The sequence below is a fragment of the Colobus angolensis genome, unplaced genomic scaffold (genome assembly GCF_000951035.1).
Source record: "Colobus angolensis palliatus isolate OR3802 unplaced genomic scaffold, Cang.pa_1.0 Scaffold234, whole genome shotgun sequence".
NCBI classification, from domain to species: Eukaryota; Metazoa; Chordata; class Mammalia; order Primates; family Cercopithecidae; genus Colobus; species Colobus angolensis.
Window position 1 is genome coordinate 1,861,435 of NW_012115533.1, and position 22,017 is coordinate 1,883,451.

Below are 22,017 nucleotides of genomic sequence, written 5' to 3' on the forward strand. Positions count from 1 at the left end.
ATTCTTTTACAGGTTTGCAAAAACCAGTGACGATTCTTATACACTTTGATCCAAATTTAAAATGACATCTTCATTTTTTTTATTATACTTTAAGTTCTGGGATATATGTACAGAACGTGCAGGTTTGTTACATAGGTATATACACAAGCCATGGTGGTTTGTTGCACCCAGCAACCTGTCATCTGCATTAGGTACTTCTCCTAATGCTATCCCTCCCCTAGTCCTCCACCTCCCAACATGCCCCAGTGTGTGATGTTCTCCTCCCTATGTCCATGGTGTTCTCATTTATTAACTCCCACTTATGAGTGAGAACACAAAACAAACAACCCCATCAAAAAGTGGGCAAAGGATATGAACAGACACTTCTCAAAAGAAGACATTTATGTGGCCAAGAAACATGAAAAAAAAACTCATCATCACTGGTCATTAGAGAAATGCAAATCAAAACCACAGTGAGATACCATCTCATGCCAGTTAGAATGGCGATAATTAAAAAGTCAGGAAACAACAGATGCTGGAGAGGGTGTGGAGAAGAATTAATGCTTTTACACTGTGAATGGGAGTGTAAATTAGTTCAGCTATTGTGGAAGACAGTGTGGTGATTCCTCAAGGATCTAGAACCAGAAATACTGTTCAACCCAGCAATTCCCTTACTGGGTATATACCCAAAGGATTGTAAGTCATCCTACTATAAAGACACATGCACACGTATATTTACTGCAGCACTATTCACAATAGTAAAGACTTGGAACCAACCCAAATGTCCATCAATGATATGCTAGATAAAGAAAATGTGGCACATATACACCATGGAATACTATGCAGCCGTGAAAAAAGAATGAGTTCATGTCCTTTGCAGGGACATGGATGAAGCTGGAAACCATCAATCTCAGCGAACTAACACAGGAACAGAAAAACAGACATTTTCATTTTTATAATTGCAAATATGGGAGCCAATTTAGTTATTTCTACAAGAATCCAGATTTTTCTGCTACAACTGGCCAGGTTTATATATGAGTGCTGACTAGCGAAATAAACAAAATACAAAAGCAAGCCTTTCATTTTCCATGGAAGATTGATTTCTCAGTAGTATTCATTACATTGCTGAATTATTTTCAGGTGATACAGTAAAGACAACTGTTCTAAAAATATTTTTTGATAGAAAGAGACAAAGAAATGACAATTAAAATGGCTAAATATTTTTAAGGAAATAGATGAGATGTAATAGAGTTTATACAGATATAAACACATCCTTCAAGTATTACAGATGGGAAATTATTCAAGCTTTATATCAGAAATTTTATAGGGGATATTTTGATATTCATATGCTGAATTTCTCAGCAGAATCATTATTTTTAAATCATGAGCTAGAGGAAACTTCAAAATTTGAACATAAAGGATATTAAAGATCATTGGCCCAATTCTTTAGTTTTGCACATGTTCCAAAACCTTGTAAAACTGAGCAGAAGATTTCCTTAGGAGAGATACCTCATTATTGCAAGGCTGTGAGTTGAGCTCATGGATTCCCTAGTCCTGAACTATAAATAATCCAGTATCTTAGTAAGTTTTCCAAAAATATTTTATAAAATTTCCACTCCAAATCGGATAATTTAATGTAAGAATGCAAGATATTTCATCTGTGAGCAACCAGTTTGACGGGGCTCATTAACATGCAACTAGCTGAGAATATCTTCATCTTTTTGAAATTTGAGTACCTTTTTGTGACATCAAAGACAGTTCTAATTTACTCCTACAATATAGTTTCATATTTCTTCATACTAACTAAAGTCACTCTAATTTGTCAGTTCTAAAACTTTTTCTTAATGTTTTTCTGATCACTCAATATTATTTGAAATTGTCTATTAATCTTTTTTATTGTTATCTCCTCTTTCCACTTACTATGTTGTAAGTTTTGTAAAATGCATGTGCCTTGTCTGCTCTGTGTGTTGCAGTAAACCCATAACTTAAAATAGTGAATATAATTAGCATGTAATATATATCTTTCTACAAATGAATAGCTTTGGTGGTTTAATGGGTCTTCTTCCAGGCTTATTCTAATGTAATTACTTAAATAGAAATTACTTTGATTCTAAAGCATGACTGTATGTTGGCTTAAAATATTAGGAAATTAAAAAGAAAATCTGAAAGTGTCACTCTAAAAATACTAAAAATAGGAACACTAATACTAATGTTAAAAACAATCTGATTTCTCACTCCAGGTTCAAGATAATGTGCTAATACTGTGTAGAGTAAGTACTACATAAATACTTGCTGAATAACATAATGCATTGTTAAAAATAATGCATTTTTAACAAATTAAAAAAACACATTTTATTAGAAATGCATTTATCCAAAAGTAAACAGGTAAATTAACTAACAGTAGCTTAGCAATGCACTTTTATTTTGTTGGAATAATGAAATCTGGAGTTAATCCATTTTTTTAATACATTTTATCAGTGTGTTAAAAATGACAGAACTAATATCTGTCATTTGCTAGACTTTTTCTCATGACCCCAAATAGCTACCTTATTTGAAAGCACCATACCCACATTCAGTGAGAAGAATGTGAAAGCAGGCAGGACCAAGGTCTGAGAGGGGTCACATATTTTCTTTTGATAACTAAAGTCTCTAGAAGAAATTTCCTCAGTAATTTTTTTGTCTTAATAACCAATAATAAGTCACTTGAGAATGTTTATTCACAAAATAAGATAGTAAAATAAGACATATGATTGCTATAATTATAATTAATTTAGACCAATTATATAACATGGCCTACAACTGCTCATATTATTGCTTCAAAACAGAATCTTCTAGAGAGTACAATTTCTCATCAATATAGATGTATTAATCTTCAATATAATATTAACATGTCAAATTCAAAAACTCATAAAAACAATTATACATCACGACCAAGTGGGATTCTCTAGGTACGCAGGACTGGGTAAACAGTCAAAAATCAATTAATGTAATTCATCACATCAATAAGCTAAAGAAGGAAAATTAGATAATAAATACAGAAAAATGCCTTTGACAGTATTTAACACTCACTCATGATAAAAAACTATTAGCAAAATAGGAATAAAGGGAAACTTCATCAAATTGATGAACATATACAAAAACCCTACAGATAACAGCATACTTAGTAATGAGAAGCTAGAAATTTTTCTACTAAGATCAGGACAAGGCAAGAATGTCACTGCTCACCATCCCTTTTCGACATTATACTGGAAGTCTTAGCTAATGTGATAAGATAAGAGAAGGAAATATAAGATATACAGACTCAGAAGGAAAAAATAAAACTGTCTTTGTTCACAAGTTATAGGATTATTTTAGTAGAATGTCTAGTCTACAGTAGAACTTGTTGAACTAATAAATGATGATAGCAAGATTCCAGGATACAAAGTTAATATTTAAAAAGTCAATTGCTGTCTTATACAACAGAAATTAACAAAAAATAAAATAAATTGAGAGATTTCCATATTTATAAATAGAAAGACTCAATATTGTCAAGATGTCAGAGGCCGGGTGAGGAGGTTCACGCCTGTAATCCCAGCACTTTGGGAGGCCGAGGTAGGTGGATCATGAGGTCAGGAGATGGAGACCATCCTGGCTAATGCAGTGAAATCCCATCTACTAAAAATACAAAAAATTAGCTGGGCATGGTGGTACGCACCTGTAGTCCCAGCTACTCGGGAGGCTGAGGCAGGAGAATTGCTTGAACCCAGGAGGTGGAGGTTGCAGTGAGTCGAGATCATGCCTCTGCTCTCCAGCCTGGGCGACAGTAAGACTCCACCTCAAAAAAAAAAACAAAAAAATGTCAGTTTGCTAAACATGTTGTACAGATTCAATGCAATGCCAGTAAATTCCTAGCAAGTTATTGTGTGGATATCAACAAACTAAAATTAAGTTTATGTGGAGATGACAAAGACCAAGAATAGTCAACATTACAATACTGAAGGAGAAAAACAAAGTCAAAGGACTGGCAGTATGCAACTTCAGGATTCACTATAAATCTACAGCAATCAAATCAGTGAGGTATTGGTGAATGAATAAGCAAATAAATCAATGCAATAGAATAGATAGCTCAGAAATAGACCCACATAAATGTGGCCAACTGATCACTGACAATGGTGAAAAGGCAATTCAATGGTGAAAGGATAGATTCTTCAACAAATGGTGCTGGAACAACTGGATATCTACATGCCAAAAAAAAAAAAAAAAACCACTGAAAATATATATAAAAAAAATATGAATCCAGATTAACTTTTGCCAAAAAAAAACTTAAAAGGGATTATAGACCTAAAAGTAATAGGCAAAACTGTGAAACTTCTAGAAGATAACATAGGAGAAACAGTAGGTGACTATGGTTTGATACAATTCCAAAATAATTACCCATAAAATGAATAATTGATAACATGAACTACTTTAAAATTAAAAACTTTTGCTCCGTAAAAACATCATTAAGACAATGAGCTGACAAACAACAAACTGGGAGAAATATTTGCAAAATGCAACTGAAAACGACTGCTATCCAAAATATATAAAAAGCCTTTAAAATTCAAAAATGCAATTAAATTATGGACAAATTAATGTAAAAAAATTTAAAATGGGCAAAGGATCTGAACACCTTACAATTTAAGACATACAAATGTCAAATAAGTGTATGAAAATATTCAATGTAATACATCATTATGAAATTGGAAATTAAAACAATATACTTTATACACCAAACACTGAACACCGAATGCATACAAAAAATGTAGAACTATAATTTTCATTTATTGATGATGGGTTATGCCACACCTTAAAAGATAATTTGGCAATTTATTGAAAAGCTAAACATACACTTACCAAAAGATCCAGCAGTCACACTCCTTGGTATTTACCTACATAAGGTAAAAATTTATGCTCACACAAAAACCTATTCAGCGTTAAGTTACAATGGTCTTGCAAGTCATGAAAATATATGGAGGAACCTTAAATGCATTATACTAAATGAGAGAAACCAATCTGAATATGCTATATACTGTGTGATTACACATCTATGACATTCTGGAACAGGTATAACTATGGAGACAGTAAAAAGATCAGTAGTTGTCAAAGATTTGTTGAAAGGGGTGGAAAATAGGAGGAGCACAGGGAATATTTAGGACAGTGAAACTCTTCTGTATAATATTATAATGGTGGATACATGTCATGTCTTTGTCAAAACCCATTGAATCTACAATACCAACAGTGAACCCTAATGTAAACTATGGATTTAGGGTGATAATCATGTGTCAATGTCATTTATTAATTATAACAAATGTGCTGGGGATGATAGAGGCTAATGAATATGGTCCAGAGAGGGGAGATATGGCTCTAGATTGGTTAGTTTACATATCAGAGATATACTCCCAGTTAGGCCTTTTGCTACTTTTAAGGATTGTCTAGTCCCAGGAAGGCAGTCTTTTCCCAGACATAAAGGTATTTTAAGATGTCAAAGCATTGTAATATGCAGAAAATTAAAGAGTCTTTTCAATACAAGTACCTCTTGTATAGGCCTTACATTTTAGCAATGCTCTACCAGTGGGGTTTAAGTTACATCATAAAGTGAACCATATGTATAACTATTGACAATAATTAAATATTTTAGCTGTAGTATTATAGATCAGAGTATTATAGATCCTTATTCAATATAAAATGTAAATACATAGCATTATAGTTACTTTTGTTTCTCCTATTTCTATTTCTAATTCAATGTAAGTTTCTACTTCTTTGGGTGCATTATGCCCTGAAGTAGTTCCTAGTCACATATCATAACAATTCAAAAAGATTATGGCTAGCAGCATTTAAGTCCAACAAATAACTTGTCCAGAGTTTGAAGGTGGTTAATAAATTTTATATCTGAGAAAATCATTGAATTTCATTTCTAACACTTTACACATAGATCAAAGTAAGGTTGGATTAAAGTCAATATAAATCACAACAGAGTCTGAAATAATATATACTATGTATGTCAGTGCTAGCATTTCTGTCAGAAATCTCTTTAAGTATCAGAAAAATCTATTTTGAGAATGCTGTGTATATTGCAGAAGAAAATTTATAATTTTTTTTATTGAATGCTGGATGCTTTATGTATCAATAAACTACCTGGCATGACAAAGTTGAAAAAAACTTAGTGATAGACTAGTATGTGATAAGAGATGAAATTAAGATTAGTTATTCATAACTTTTAATATACATAGTGTTGATTGAGATCATTAATCCTCCATATTTTTGTGTGAATATATATAATTTGTTACTTAAAAGTACCAATATTTGGTTTAGATATTTATTTATTTTACTTTTAACACTCATGTTGATCAATATATTTCAAGCTATAGGTACTAGCTTTTTCATCACAGTTCTTAGGGAAAGTTTTGCTATTTCACAGAAATAATTCAATTCAAGTCACCATTCATTATTCAACAAATATTTTTAAGCATTATGATATGCCAGCACTGGTCCACAAACTAGAATCAAAGCAGTTCTTACAATAGTCAAAAAATTCTTTTCTTAAAATTATACTTTAAGTTCTAGGGTACAAGTACAGAACGTGCGGTTTCGTTACATAGGAATGCATGTGCCATGGTGGTTTGCTGCACCCATCAACCTGCCATCTACATTAGGTATTTCTCCTAATGTTATCGCTCCCCTAGCCCCCACCCTCGACAAGTCCTAGTGTGTGATGTTCCCCTCCCTGTATCCATGTTCTCATTGTTCAACTCCTATTTACGAGCGAGAACATGTGGTGTTTGGTTTTCTGTTCTTGTGATTGTTTGCTGAGAATAATGGTTTCCAGCTTCATCGTTGTCCCTGCAAAGGACATGAACTCATCCTTTTTATGGCTGCATAGTACTCCATAGTGTATATGTGCCACATTTTCTTTATGCAGTTTATTGTTGATGGACAGGATCCCTTCCTTATACCTTAAACAAAAATCAACTCAAGATGGATCAAAGGCTTAAACCTAAGACCTAGGAACCATAGGTTTTCCTAGAAGAAAACCTGGGCAATACCATTCAAGACATAGGCATGGGCAAAGACTTCATGTCTAAAACGCCAAAAGCAATGGCAACAAAAACCGAAATTGACAAATGGGATCTAATTAAATTAAACAGCTTCTGTACAACAAAAAAAACTATCATCATAGTGAACAGGCATCCTTCAGGGTGGGAGAAAATTTTTGCAATCTATCCATTTGACAAAGGGCTAATATCGAGAATCTATAAATAACTTAAACAAATTTACAAGAAAAAAACAAACAACCCCATGAAAAAGTGGGCAAAGGATATAAACAGACACTTCTCAAAAGAAGACATTTATGCAGCAACAGACATGAAAAAATGGTCATCATCAATGGTCATTAGAGAAATGCAAATCAAAAGCACAATGAGATAGCATCTCACACCAGTTGAAATGGTGATCATTAAAAAAATCAGGAAACAACAGACGCTGGAGAGGATGTGGAGAAATAGGAATGCTTTTACATTGTTGGTGGGAGTGTAAGTTAGTTCAACCGTTGTGGAAGACAATGTGGTGATTCCTCAAGGATCTAGAACTACAAATACCAGTTGACCCATCAATCCCATTACTGGGTATATACCGAAAGGATTATAAATTATTCTACTCTAAAGACACATGCACACGTATGTTTATTACGACACTATTCACAATAGCAAAGACTTGGGGAAAATTCTTTTATAAAACTTACATAGTAATTTTTGGGAGAGACAGATATGAATACACAAACACACACACTCACTCACATGTACATATGTATATACATATATACCATGTGGGAATATGTATTATGACAAAAAACAAAGCAGGGAAAATGATGGGGAATGGTGCCAAGGTCTATTTTACATCAGATGATCATAGATTATCTCTCTGATATGGTGCTATTTAGAAGTTTCTGAGTAGTTTTTAAATAAGAAGAAAAAGCACGTAGAAAGATCTAGAGGTAGGACTATTCTGAGCATGTCCAAAAAACAGAAACCAGATCAATGTGGAGTTAATCTACTGAGTTCCCAGATAGTGTAGGGTCTGATCACATGGGGGTTTTATCAGTAGAGGTAAGACTTATGGAAGGTTTTGAATGGACAAACAGTATGGTTGTATGTACATATATATAATATATATTTTATATATAGACACACATACATACTTTTTATTTAGAATAGCTTTACATTTTATGAAAAATAGTGCTGTGGGTACAGAGAATTACCATGTACCTGACATGCAATTCCTCCTATTATTAACATCTTACTTTAGTATGATACATTTGTTATAATTAATGAACTAATGTTGATACATACAATAATCACATTAATAACATCACTAAGTTTAATACTTTTTTCAAATTTCTTAATCATAACCTGATGTTCCTTTTCTGTCCTAAGATCTCATCCAGGATACCACATTACATTTAATCATCCTGTTTCCTCAGGTTTCTCTTCATTTGACTGTAAGATATTCCTTACTTTGATGACCCTGATAGTTCAGAGAGGTCTTGGTCAGATATTTTATAGAATTCTCCTTAATTAAGATTGTGTGATGTTTTTCTCATGATTAGACCAGATTACGGTTTTTGAAGAAAGTTCAGAGATCAACTGGTATTTTCATATAAAGGGTGCATACTATCAACATGACTAATCCCAGTATACATTAACCTTGATCACTTGGCTGAAGTGGTGTTTGTCAGATTTCTCCATGTGAAGGTAGCCATTTTCCCTGCTTTGTCTTTTGAACTTTTAGAGAGAAGTTGCAACGAGATGTCCACGCTTGAGATGTAAATCTTCTTGCACATAAATCATCTGCAAGAATTGTTTAGATTTTTTTCTGCAGGAATAATTTGTTTATTCTCCCTGTCTATTTATTCAGCCATTTATATTTGTATGGGTTCACAAATATCTATTTTATAATTTAAATAAAAATATAATATTACTTTATTTTACTCAAAATTTTCCAGCATTTGCTATTGGAAGCTCTTTCAGTAGGCTTCTGCATTCCTTTGACATATCCCCAGATATGTATGTGTGAATGTGTACTTGTTTTTGATGGTACTTTTGTTGTCATTTGTTTGGTTTTAATGTGTCCCAACTTTCTGCCACTATAAGAAGGAATATGCTGCAAGCTCACATTTTATAATTTCTCATCCAAGCCTAGCATCAGCCATTTCTCCAAAAAGCCCTAGTTCCTTTATGTGAAGTATAGTATTAGAAGCCAATATCTAGAAACTAGGTATGTTCCTTGTTATTGGAGTGCCATTTCTTCTAGGCCCCGTTAACTAACATAGGTAATATATGTGTATAGGTGTAAATGTTTCCATATGGATTCATATATAACTGTATTAAAACAACATGAGGTCATGCTGGTGTTTTCAAATCTAAACCGTTACCACCTGGAACATTTGGCCTTCTCTCTTTGCTTATCAGTAACCTTCCGGACATGTGCTAAGAAAAGGGAGAAAAGCAAATACTCCATGTGGTAATGGTTTACATAATCTTATAATTAGATGTGCTTAGGTGCCTGAGTTGTTATGTTTGCTTATGTTTACTTAACGTTTCTTCGCTTTATTTTCCCCTATACAATGAGACAGGAATGCTTTATTAGACTGGCGTACTAGAAATGCCCTTGTCCCCAGTGAGACAGAGCTTTGGTAATGTCTTTCCACTATAGAGCAAGCCTTTGTTTTGGGAATACTCTGGGAGTATTCCACTCCTGCCAAAGTCACACAGAATGAGATCTTTTCAACTCTTCATTGTCAGAACCTAATGAAGTTCCTGGAAATAGGGCCCACAGATATGTGGGGGCCCTCTCTTAAGACTGTAGATTTTAGGAGTTTCCCGTTTTCAAGTTTGTCCAAAAACTCATTAATATTACTATTTAATTGACTTTTGCTCCAGTTACATAAATTTTAGCTTGACTCTCTGATTCACGTGTCTTTCAAGATTTTGCAGTGGTGGTTTGTTCAAGACCTGTTTTCTGATGGGTCCGATATAAATTATTTCTAAGTGTCCAGCTTAAAGAAATGATGACTTCCAAGTTTGTTACATTTTGAGCTAAAAACAAACTTGAATTTTATTTTAAAGACTCCTGTGTAGAAAACAGATTATAAGAAGACAGCTATGAAAGCAAGGGTGAGAAGATGATGCTGCACCGATCATCTGCATGAATCACAGATAATGGTGTTTTGGCCAAAGTGATAGTGAAAAAAGTGTGAGAAGCAGCCAGAATATATTCCAGCTATATTTCAAAGAAAAGCTCAAAAGGTTAGCGCTTGAGTAAGAGAGAAAAAGATGAGAGAGAGAAAAAATGATTAATAGATACTGGTCAAAGATGACATCAAAGTTTTTAATCTGAGCAACAAAACCATGGAGCAACAATTTTTCATTAGGGAAAGATAAAAGGAACTAAGCTTGGCAGAAAGAGAAAGGCAATATGAGGCCAGAAAAAGGCAAGACAAACAGAAATTGATTATTAAAGTGGAATCTACTCTCAAGGAAATGCCAAAAATAAAGGGCATTACCAGGAATAATAAGATCTTTATGTGGAAGTATGAAGGGAGATTTGAAAATAGAAATTATTAAAATTCAGTTTAAGAATTAAAAATTCTTCTACTGAAAGGATAAATTTCATTATAACATCATTCTACGGTTGAAGAAATGTAAAATAATTAAATATGAGTGGAGAAATGATTAAGAAACTAAAGTCATCTTTTCAATAGTCTTTAATTCAGCAAATTATCAATTAAGGCATATTCTCTCCTTTGGTACACCCTAGTTATGTGAAACACTACTTGGAAATTTCATGTTTCTTTTCCTATCCCCCAAATGCTAATTATATTGCCATAATGTTAGTTTGTATTTCATTTAATTTGTATAGGTAAAAATTGATGCTTAGAGAAAATATTAGGTACATATTTAAATAGAGAATTTTGTAAATTATCTTCCAAGGTGAGAGTTGAAGCATTTACATTATTTTTAAAGCTTTGATACAATGTATTTATATTTTGTATTATTTAACATGTATCTCTTTAAAACTAGTTCTCTGTTTCATGTTCTAAGTATTTTCTCTCATATTCAGTATGGCTTCTTTTGTTGAAAATACAGGAACACATTTGGATTAGCTTAGTTAAAAGCCTAGTTACAAGGAAAAAATAGAAAAAAAAAAGAAGTAGCTTGGGATAGAAAGACCTCAGGATTGAACTGGAAGTAGTAACTTGAGTACTGGGCTCTTCTCTCTTCCTTTCATCCTCCTGGTCCCACTTTTCTCTGTTCCTCTCCTAAATCATATGTACTATTTGTAAGATGTTTTCATTCCTCCAAACCTCATGATAAAACAGATCAATTAACATGACGAAGCCTCACACTTCTGTATGTAAAACTAGCCACAGAGAAACTATAACCCTTTAACCCCATTCCAGACTCTCTAAAAGGAATTTCACTTAGTCGAGTTTGGGTAAAATTTTGATCATAAAGCAATTGACTGTCTCAAAACCTGAGGACCTTTAATTTAAGCAGCACTAATCTCTCTTTAACCATGACCTGGGGTAGAAGTAATGCAACGAATGATTTCTAAAATGATTTGGGTGATGGCAGGGATAAACATGCGGACTAGTTGGGGCTAACAAAAGTTTCATTGTGATATTCTTTTTTAGGTAAAATGAAAATTAAGACAAAATTTTATTGAAACTAAAGCAAGCAGTGTTTTCAAAGTTTTATAATAAATTATAAGAGAACACAAATATGAATTACTGTATTTTTGAGATGAGGTAGAAGTGCGTGCCTATTTCTAATTGACCAGGCCCAGACCACAAGAGACAACATGGACAAGTGTTTGTGTAGTGACTTCTTAAAAGAAGCTTTTCCCTGAAAGCCACCTGGAGGGGCACTGCTACTCAGACAAAAAGAACCTGTGTGGAGTGGACTATTGTGTTGGTAGAGGTTGAACAGAGAAGTCACAAATAACACACAAAAATATTGCCGTGTGAAAAGATCTGGAAATGATTACTATTTCTCTCTTACATTGTGGTGCTTCTTATGGACACTTTTTTTTTTTTGAGATGGATTCTTGCTCTGCTGCCCATCCTGGAGTGCAGTGGTGCAATCTCGACTCCCTGCAACCTCTGTCTCCCAGGTTCAAGTGGTTCTCCTGCCTCATGAATATCAGGGGCTACAGGAATGCACCACTACGTCCAGCTTTTTTTTTTTTTTTTTCTTTTGTATTTTTAGTAGAGCTGGGGTTTCACCATGTTGGTCAGGCTGGTCTCCAATTCCTGACAAATGATCCACCCGCCTCAATCTTGCAAATTGCTGGCATTACAGGCGTGAACCACTACGCCCAGCCTGGATACTTCTTAAGTATTATATTGTAACACTGTGTGTGTGTGTGTGTGTGTGTGTGTGTGTGTTTGATGTATCTGTAAACAATAGAACTCACGCATTAGCCTAAATAAACATTCAGAACTCATACATCCATCCCTCCATCTACTCTGTCACTCGAAAGAATCAGTTTACATTCTTTTTGGTAGGTGAAGAAACGGGTGTAGAGACACGTTTCTTTTTAAATCTTGCAATTTTAGCATGATAATTATTTGACTTTTGGTATGGTACTCAACTTCTTTATACTTTACTTTTCTCATCTATAAGAAAGAAATAAGTGATATCATTTTAGGAGATGTGTTTTTAGAATTAAATAAGATAATGTCTTTTTTTTTTTTTTTTTTTTGAGACGGAGTCTCGCTCTGTCGCCCAGGCTGGAGTGCAGTGGCCAGATCTCAGCTCACTGCGAGCTCCGCCTCCCGGGTTTACGCCATTCTCCTGCCTCAGCCTCCCGAGTAGCTGGGACTACAGGCGCCTGCCACCTCACCCGGCTAGTTTTTTGTATTTTTTTAGTAGAGACGGGGTTTCACCATGTTAGCCAGGATAGTCTCGATCTCCTGACCTTGTGATCCGCCCGCCTCGGCCTCCCAAAGTGCTGGGATTACAGGCTTGAGCCACCGCGCCCGGCCGAGATAATGTCTTTGGAGTTCCTGGCACTCAGTATGCGAACAATAAAAAGTAGCTGTTGTGATGAATTTTATGATTAATGATTTTCTTTATCATTATCATTAATTATTTATTAAGTAACCAATATGAAGTAGGAGTTATAAAGATATAGAAAAATAATGATGAATTATTTTCTTAAGTTGTTCAGGCAGAAACCTCTGTTTTCTAACTAACAGAATTTTTATGGATGACTCCCTTATAAGTGATGTTGAGTTTAGATTGCTATTTATATATTAAAAAAATTTTGGAACAAATGCTAACAGTTGGCGGTGTGCCCAGATTCAGCAGTCTTCTTATTAACAGCTCTCAGCTTCACAAATTTACATCTTCACTAACTTGATCTGTGCCCTTAACCTTTTCCCCTTTAGTCTACAGAACACTCTAAATGTTTAAACAAAGTTTTCACACCAAGCACTAAAGTTACAAGTGAACAAAGGTGTATTTATCATACTTTGAGAATACTTTGTATATTATAGAAGTTTTAAAATGTGTCTTTGCCTGGGGTCCAAGCAACCATTTCTAACTACCATTTGGCTTTTCATTTCCATTGCAGTGACATACTGTAAGCAGTTTTAAAATGTAATTATCTATACTTAGCTTCTCGGAAGGCACTTGTTTTCTGCTTTTATAATAACCTATCTGTAATGAACCATGCCTTGTAGTTATGAAATGGCATCAACCCCTGGAGTTTCATTGGCATTCTCTCTCTGTCTGCCAGCACAAAGCAATGCAAGAAATAAGAAGACAAAACAGAACACCAGAAGAAGCCAAAATATTATTACTGTAAAGGCTTCTTACCACAACTCTCAGGATGGAATACAATTGGATATAATAATAATAATAACATAATGTTTTAAATCCTTACATTCTCTAATAAGCTAATCAACTTAGAAGTTAATGTACAGTATTTTCTTTCTTGTAATTATAACAACACATCAGGAATAGGTAACTTTAACTAGATTAGTTTTTTTTTTTTTTTTTTTTTAAAGAGCAAGGTAGCTTTAACTGGATTAGAAAAAAAAAGAGTGAGAGAAGAACTAAATAAGGACAATGAGAAATGACAATGATGACACTACAACAGATTTCATAGAAATAAAAAAGATCCTCGGGGACTATTATGAACACCACTATGCACACAAATTAGAAAATCTAGAGGAAATGGGATAAATTTCTGGAAACACACAACATCCCAACATTGAACCATGAAGAAAGTGAAAATTTGAAAGGAAATTTTGAAAGAAAAAATTTGAAAAAATAATAACAAGTTTTGAAATTGAATCAGCAATAGAAAAACTACCAACTAAAAAAGCCCTGGACTAGATGGATTCACAGTTGAATTCTACCAGAAGTTCCAAGAATAGCTGGTATCAATCATATTGAAACTATTCAAAAAGTTGATAAACAGGGACTCCTCTCTAACTTATTCTAAGAAGCCGGCATCAGCTTGATACCAAAATCTGGTGGAAATAAAATAAAAAAGGAAATCTTCAGACCAATATCCTTGGTGAACATAGAGGCAAAAATCCTCAAGGAATTATGAGCAAACTAAAGCCAGCAACACATCAAAAAGCTAATTCATCATGATCAAGTGGGCTTTATTCCTGGGATGTAAGGCTGGGTTGACATTTGCAAATCAATAAATGTCATTCACCACATAAACAGAATTAAAAGCAAAACCATATGACAATCTCCATAGACACAGCAAAACTTTTGATAAAATTCAACATTCCTTCATGATAAAATCCTTAACAGACTAGTTATTAAATGGCCATACCTCAAAACAATAAGGCCCATCTATGACAAACCCAGAGGCAACATCATACTGAAAAGACAAACAATGGGTCATTCCCCTTGAGGCCTGGAACAACGCAAGAGTGCCCCACTCTTAACAGTCCTATTCAACATAGTACTGGAAGTTCTAGCCTGAGCAATCAGGCAAGATAAATAAATAAAAGACATCCAAAGAAGAAGAACAGAAGTCAAAATATCTGTCTTCACTGGCCATATGATTCTATATCTATAAAATCCTAAAGACTACCAAAAAGTTCCTGGAACTGACAAATGATTTTAATATTTCAGGATACAAAACCAATGCACAGAACTTAGCATTTTCTACACACCAATAACGTGCAAGCTGAGAGTCAAATCAAGAATACAGTCCCATATACAGCAGCCACAAAGAAAATGAAATACTTAGGAATGCGACTAAACAAGGAGGTAAAAGAGCTCTACAAGGAGAACTACAATGCAATCTACAGATTCAATGTTATTTCTTATTAAACTACCAAGATCATGTGTCACAGAATTATAAAAACAGTATTATAAAACTCATATGGAACCAGAAAAGAGCCAGAGTAGCCAAAGCAATCCTAAGCAAAAAGAACAAAAGTGGAGGCATCACACTACTCCACTTCAAAGTATGCTATAACTATACCCAAACAGCATGGTGGTGGCATAAAAACAAATATGTAGACCAAAGGGACAAAATAGAGTACCCAGAAATAAAGCTATCCACCTACAACCACCTGATCAAAGCAATGAAGAAAGAACTCCCTATGTGATAAATGATACATAGATAATTGGCTGAGATAATTGGCTAGCCGTAGGCAGATAAAGAAACTGGATACTCACCATTTACCATATAAAATAATTAACACAAGATGGATGAAATATTTCAATGTAAGGTCTCTAACGATATAAGTCCTAGAAGAAAATCTGGGGAAATACTCTTCTTGACACTGGCCTTTGCAAAGAACTCTTGGCAAATTCCCTCAAAGCAATCAAAATAAAAACAAAAATTAACAAGTGGTACTTAATTAAAGAACTTCTATACAACGAAAGACATCTATCAACAAAGTAGATAACTTAAACCATGGGAGAAAATACTAGCAAATTATGCATCTGATAAAGGTCTGAGACCCCGAATCTGTAAGGAATTTAAATCAACAAGCAAAAGAAAAAATAAACAAACAAAAAAAAAACTCCATCACAAAATGGACAAAGGATATGAACAGACACATCTTAAGAGAAGACATATCAGTGGCCAAAAACACAAAAAAATGCTCATCATCACTAATCATCATAGAAATGCAAATCTAAACCACAATGAGATAACATTCATGCCAGTCAGGATGACTATTATTAAAAAGTCAAAAAGTAACATATGCTGACAAAGCTGTGGAGAAAAGGAAACACTTATACACTGTTGGTGGGAATGTAAATTAATTCAACCACTGTGGAAAGCATTCTGGAGATTTCTTAAAGAACCCAAAACAGAGCTTCCATTTGACCCAGAAAGTCCATTACTCTGTCTATGCCCAAAGGAAAACAGATCATTGTAATGAAAGACGCACTGACTTGTATGTTCATCACAGCACTATTCACAATCATAGGAAACACATGGAATCAACCTAGGTGCCTGTCAATGATGGAATTGATAAAGAAAATGTGGTACATATATGCCATGAAATATTATGCAGCCATAAGAAACAATGAGATTATGTCCTTTGCAGTAACATGGATAAAGCTGGAGGCCATTATTGTAAGCAAATTAATGTAGGAACAGAAAATAAAATACCACATCTTCTCTCTTATAAACGACAGCTAAACACCAAATACACACAGGCATGAAGATAAGAATGATAGACACTGGGGACTACTAGAAGGGGCGAGAAGGGGGATGTGTGCTGAAAAACTACTAGAAGGGGTGAGAAGGGGGATGTGTGCTGAAAGGTAGTGAGTATATGTTACTATGCTCACTACCTGGGTAATGGGATCATCTGTATCCCAAACCTCAGCATCATGCAATATACCCATGAACAAACGTGTACATACACCCCAAATATCTGAAAATTGAATTTTGCAAAGTAAAGAAATTCATGTATGACAAGGAAGAAATAGGAATCATATACATATGTATGCATTTATAGATTTCACTTTACAATCATGTTATACACCCACTTAATTATAAACACATGCAGCTGTTTTGTATTTTGCAGTGTTTTGTCATTTACAATCCCAATGCATTTATGATGAATTTACATATATATGAGTATTAAATATACATTTTAAAGTATTATACTATTTCTGAAAAGCAATCTTCTCTGATAAATATTAGTTAATAAAGTGTTCTAAATTAGAGAGAAAAGTATTATTTTCTGTATCACTTCTCATAAAGCAACAAAAAACCAGTATGTAACATTAATTTTGCAGGACTTACACTTTCTACTTCAAATAATTATTTTTATGTCCCCTCCAAAATAAACACATGAAGTTTTCTTCTTTTAACGATAACATTACAAAGGAAGTTTGTTGATTAAAAAAAATTAATGTATTTATTGATAGCTATTAGAATGCTCAATTGCTTTGAGTTCTGAACAAAATTACTCAGTGTGACTATTTTTCTTTCCTACTTAGAGGGAAGATTCCACCCAGGATTCTGTATCAGGCTTAATGAACTGTTTGGTAGCTTTAATTAACTAATGCTTAGTGAAAGTTTCACATCTAGAACAGGAGATTTAACACATTGATTAGTTTGAGATTCTGTGTCATTTTGGCAGTCATCAACCCTGATTATTCTCTGTGCCCCATTTCCACCCACTCCCACAAACTATTCAGTGTATTCTTACTCTCTGCTCTATTCTTTTGTTTCCTGAAAAAAACAATAATTTTCTCTCCACTGGGCTTCAGCACATGTTCTGGACTACACCTAGAATAACGGGACATCATCTCAACCTAAAAATCAATCACAGCTTCCACCTCCAGGCCAGCCAAGGACACATCTACGTGAAGCTTTCTCCTGTGGGAATGAAACTCTTCCTCTACTCTTCTTTTGCAGCATTGTGCATATATCCAATATACCACATCCTGCCTTCTAGGGTAAGCAGCGTGTACATGTTTGCTTTCACTACACTGCTGTAATCTCTACAAATTCAATTTTTAAACTTGCAAAGATTGGCATTCAATAAATATTTTTGGAAAAAATATGTAAATTCCATTTTCATGTAAATGTAAAAATTGGAGGTAGGAGCTTTAAGTAAACAATGTAAAATCACTTTTCTAATGATAAATTGGTAGGTATAAAATTCAATTTGCCTGGCAATTGGCTCTTTAAATCATCTTATATCATCTTTATCTTGTATCTATTTTTCTCACACCCTATGTTTATTTAGATTACTTTTCTTATTAAATCCTTTATAACAATTCTTACTTCCAATAAAACTAAGTAGACGAGTTTGTCAAGTATATGTGTAAAAAGTTGCATTTTATATTTTGGATATTGTTGATGCATGCTGCAACTCTCATTAAATGGCTACTGAGTCTTATTTTCAGGATTACAAAAAAATCTAGGTGATAAATTAACAAGTCTTAGCAGAAAAAACTGATCAGGAAAAATTTTACAGAATAAGTATACAGTTGACTTTTGAAAAGGACCAGGAAAGTATAATTATCCTACAGTTTGGCTAATCTAGGTGTCTTGATTTCATTCTGAGAACATTCCATTCACTCTTGCATAATGTTCTTGACATTGCACTCTCTCTAAAGAAATATTAATAGTTATCTATGAAAATAAAGCTGGTTTATATACCCGGACAGTTTTCTACACTGCTCATTTTAAGCATAGAGGAATCTAATAGTGAGTGATTTGAAAGAGAGGTATATTTAAATTTAATCTTTCTCAAAATTTGTATTCCAGGTTTTACATTGTTTTTGGAAATATCTCATCTATTCCTCTATGTAAATATGATTAACTTCTTCAAATTTACAGTAAAAACTTAGAATAATTATTTATATTTCTATAGTGGCTTATCCTCTAAGAATATTCAATATATGAATATAACAAAAAATTATATAAAATATCCACCTTCAGAATATTCCATATATAAAATGAAGTCTAATATAACATATGATTACTTTATATTTTATTGTATTTATATATTATAGAAATATATTCTATTTAAGTTATATTTAAAATATTATATTATGTATTTATTACAAATGTTTATATTCTCATAATTTGCTCTATTATGTATTATATAACTGTATATAATATACATTATGTAGAGTGTGTGTGTGTGTACATGTATGTGTATACATGTACATATTCTGTATTGTCAATCTATATGGTAGCGAACGTAGTTTTGTGTCTTGTTTATAAGAGAATAAGAGAATAAAAAATGTAAAAGGAAGTGGCTTTTCCAAGTTTACATGGCTAGAAACTGGTTGACCTAGGGCTCAGTTATCACTGTAACTAGTTCAATAGATTTTTCCCATGGTATTAGCTTGCAATTACTTAAGAAACAATTATTGTGAACACTGAAGTGCTATTTTCTTCTTCTGAACCTTTCTGATATCTTGTTTAAAGCATTTTTTCTCATTATTATTAACATTATCAGCTGTGGATCTACTCCTGGAATCTGTTCTACATGCATTATTTCTAATTAATTTAATCTTTCCTGCAATAGTGCACAAATGAAAAATGCTACTTAAAGGTAGGTTCCTACAAAGCTCTCATACCTCACATCAATCCTGTGAGGTAGATTATTGTCACTTTCCCTATTTAGAGATGAGTAAGACATAGAGATTTAATCAGCATTCAAAATTAGGCTAATGAACTGCAGAATATCCATACTCATATGAGTTGAAATCACTATCTATGAGCTGTGTGATCTTTTCCAAGTTACTTTATTACTCTGAGCCCCAATTTTTGATTTGTAAAATGAACAAAGTAATAGTACTTAAGTTAACAGATGTCTATAATAATTAAATATATTTAATGTGCTTAGAAAAGTACCTGGAAGAGAATTAGTTGATTTAATAAAGATCTATTTTAATAGATCCTTTTAATCAGTATCTCTCATATATCCGGTAATAGTAAACAGTAAAATTATATATATGAACTTTTTTTAAAAAATCAAAGGTATGTCAACACTAACCTTAACTAGTCCCTTATAAAACCTTGTGGCCATAGAGGAAATATCATGTCAAACTCTGAGTTATGTCTATTGTGAGTCCAGTTTTCAATATGTAAAACTGACATGAAGTAAGCCTGACAGAGTTACACTTATAACTCAAAGTGAGGCAATAATATATTGTAACTGTCAATTTCTCTGATAACTAAAGAGATGCTTTAAATAATATATTTACTATTAAATACTCTATTTGTGAGAATTTAGAAAGAACTGATTTTTTAAAAGGTAAATATCTATACACTTATTTATCTATCTTTCTTTTCATAAAAAGACACATCCAAATCGGCAGGCTGATTATACCTTGGAGTCCTTCATGCAATGCAGTTATATGGTAGTTGTGTCTGGAATCATCTAAAGCCCGCTTCACTCACATGCCTTGCTCCTGTTGGGATGTCTGGAAGTATTGAGGACTAATTGATCATCTCTCTCTCTCTCTCTCTTTCTCTCTCTCTCCCCCCGTGTGTGTGTGTGTGTGTGTGTGTCTGTGTCTGTGTGTTATCTTTTCATGTAGTGTATCCCCATGGCTAGTTGGGATTCTTTACAACAGGGTGGTCAGGGTAGTTGGACTATATACATAGCAGGTGACAGGTGATACAGGTGATCTCCCTCAAGGCAAGCATTCCAAAAAAAGAAATGGAAAAAGCTGTCAGTATCTTAAAGTCTGGAATGGAAAACAGATGTATAATCATCTAATATTCTATAATCTAAGTAGGCCCAAAGTGTTCCCAGATTCAGGAGGAGAGGGAAATGGATACCATCACTCAATGGGAGAAATGTCAAAGAGTTTGGGGCCATCTTTAATCTGCCATAGACAATTAAAATGTGTATTTCATAGACTATCCACCAATTTTCTGCATATATATTTCATGTCAATAAAATAGCCTAAGACTATGTTACTTAATAATAGAGAAAATATTTTCCAAACATTTAACATTTAATGATTCTATGGTATTTCATTAATGTATATTTATGAACTAATCTTTGTTACTACTGTTTCACAATCTAATTGTCTATATCATTCCTCATTCTCATAATCAATAGCATAATGAGCATCCTTTTAGTTTCAGTGTTCAAAACTTTCAAAGTAGTTTTCATAAGAACTACCCTAAGAATCAAAATTACCGACTTGAATTCAGTAATCATGCAAGTGTTTTAACACAGCCATGCAAGTCTTTTAATGTGTGCAGAGAAATGTTTAAACGTGAATATCAAATCTTAAATCCCAGAAGACATCTTTTCCCTATCTATATCAAAGGATTTCAGTAAAACAATCTCGCTGACACTGAAAAGACAATTTTCAGAACACCTTCATAGAGTATTTTGAAGAGACAGATAATTTAACATGTCCACAATCACACAATGTTAACGCTCAAATTCTTTTAGCATTTTATGTTCTGTCATGACTTATGTAATGGCTGTAATAATAAAATCACTGAAGAAGAAATCCAAGCTATTTTAGGTAGAATATTCCCATCTTTTAAGAAAAAAATATCTGCACAATAACAAACAAAAATATAAAGAATTCTCTACAGAAGAATATGAATTGAGATGTGCACATAAAAATGTAATCAATAAATTATTAAATTCATAATTTTGAACAAGGCTGGAATTAGCAAAAAGTGGAGCTCAAGAATTCCATTCTACAAAAATTTAGTTCCTCATTGTGAGTGCTTACTCCTACCCCAAATTATAGTATTATAAAGATATAACAGTAGTTATAAGTTAAAATAATAGGCAGTTTATTTTTGGTCAGTCTTTTGGGACATTACTACATCCCTCAAAGTCTTTTCCTGTGTAGAATAGCATGGGATAATTTTGAGACATTTTGAGAAATTGGAGTTAGTTTTCTAACTTAGTAAACTACAGTAACTGATATATTTAGAACTTGAAACCTTAACTACATCAGGAGACATATTGAGTTGTATCAAATCTCTGGGGTCTTGAGCCCCAGTCTACAGAGAACAGCCTTT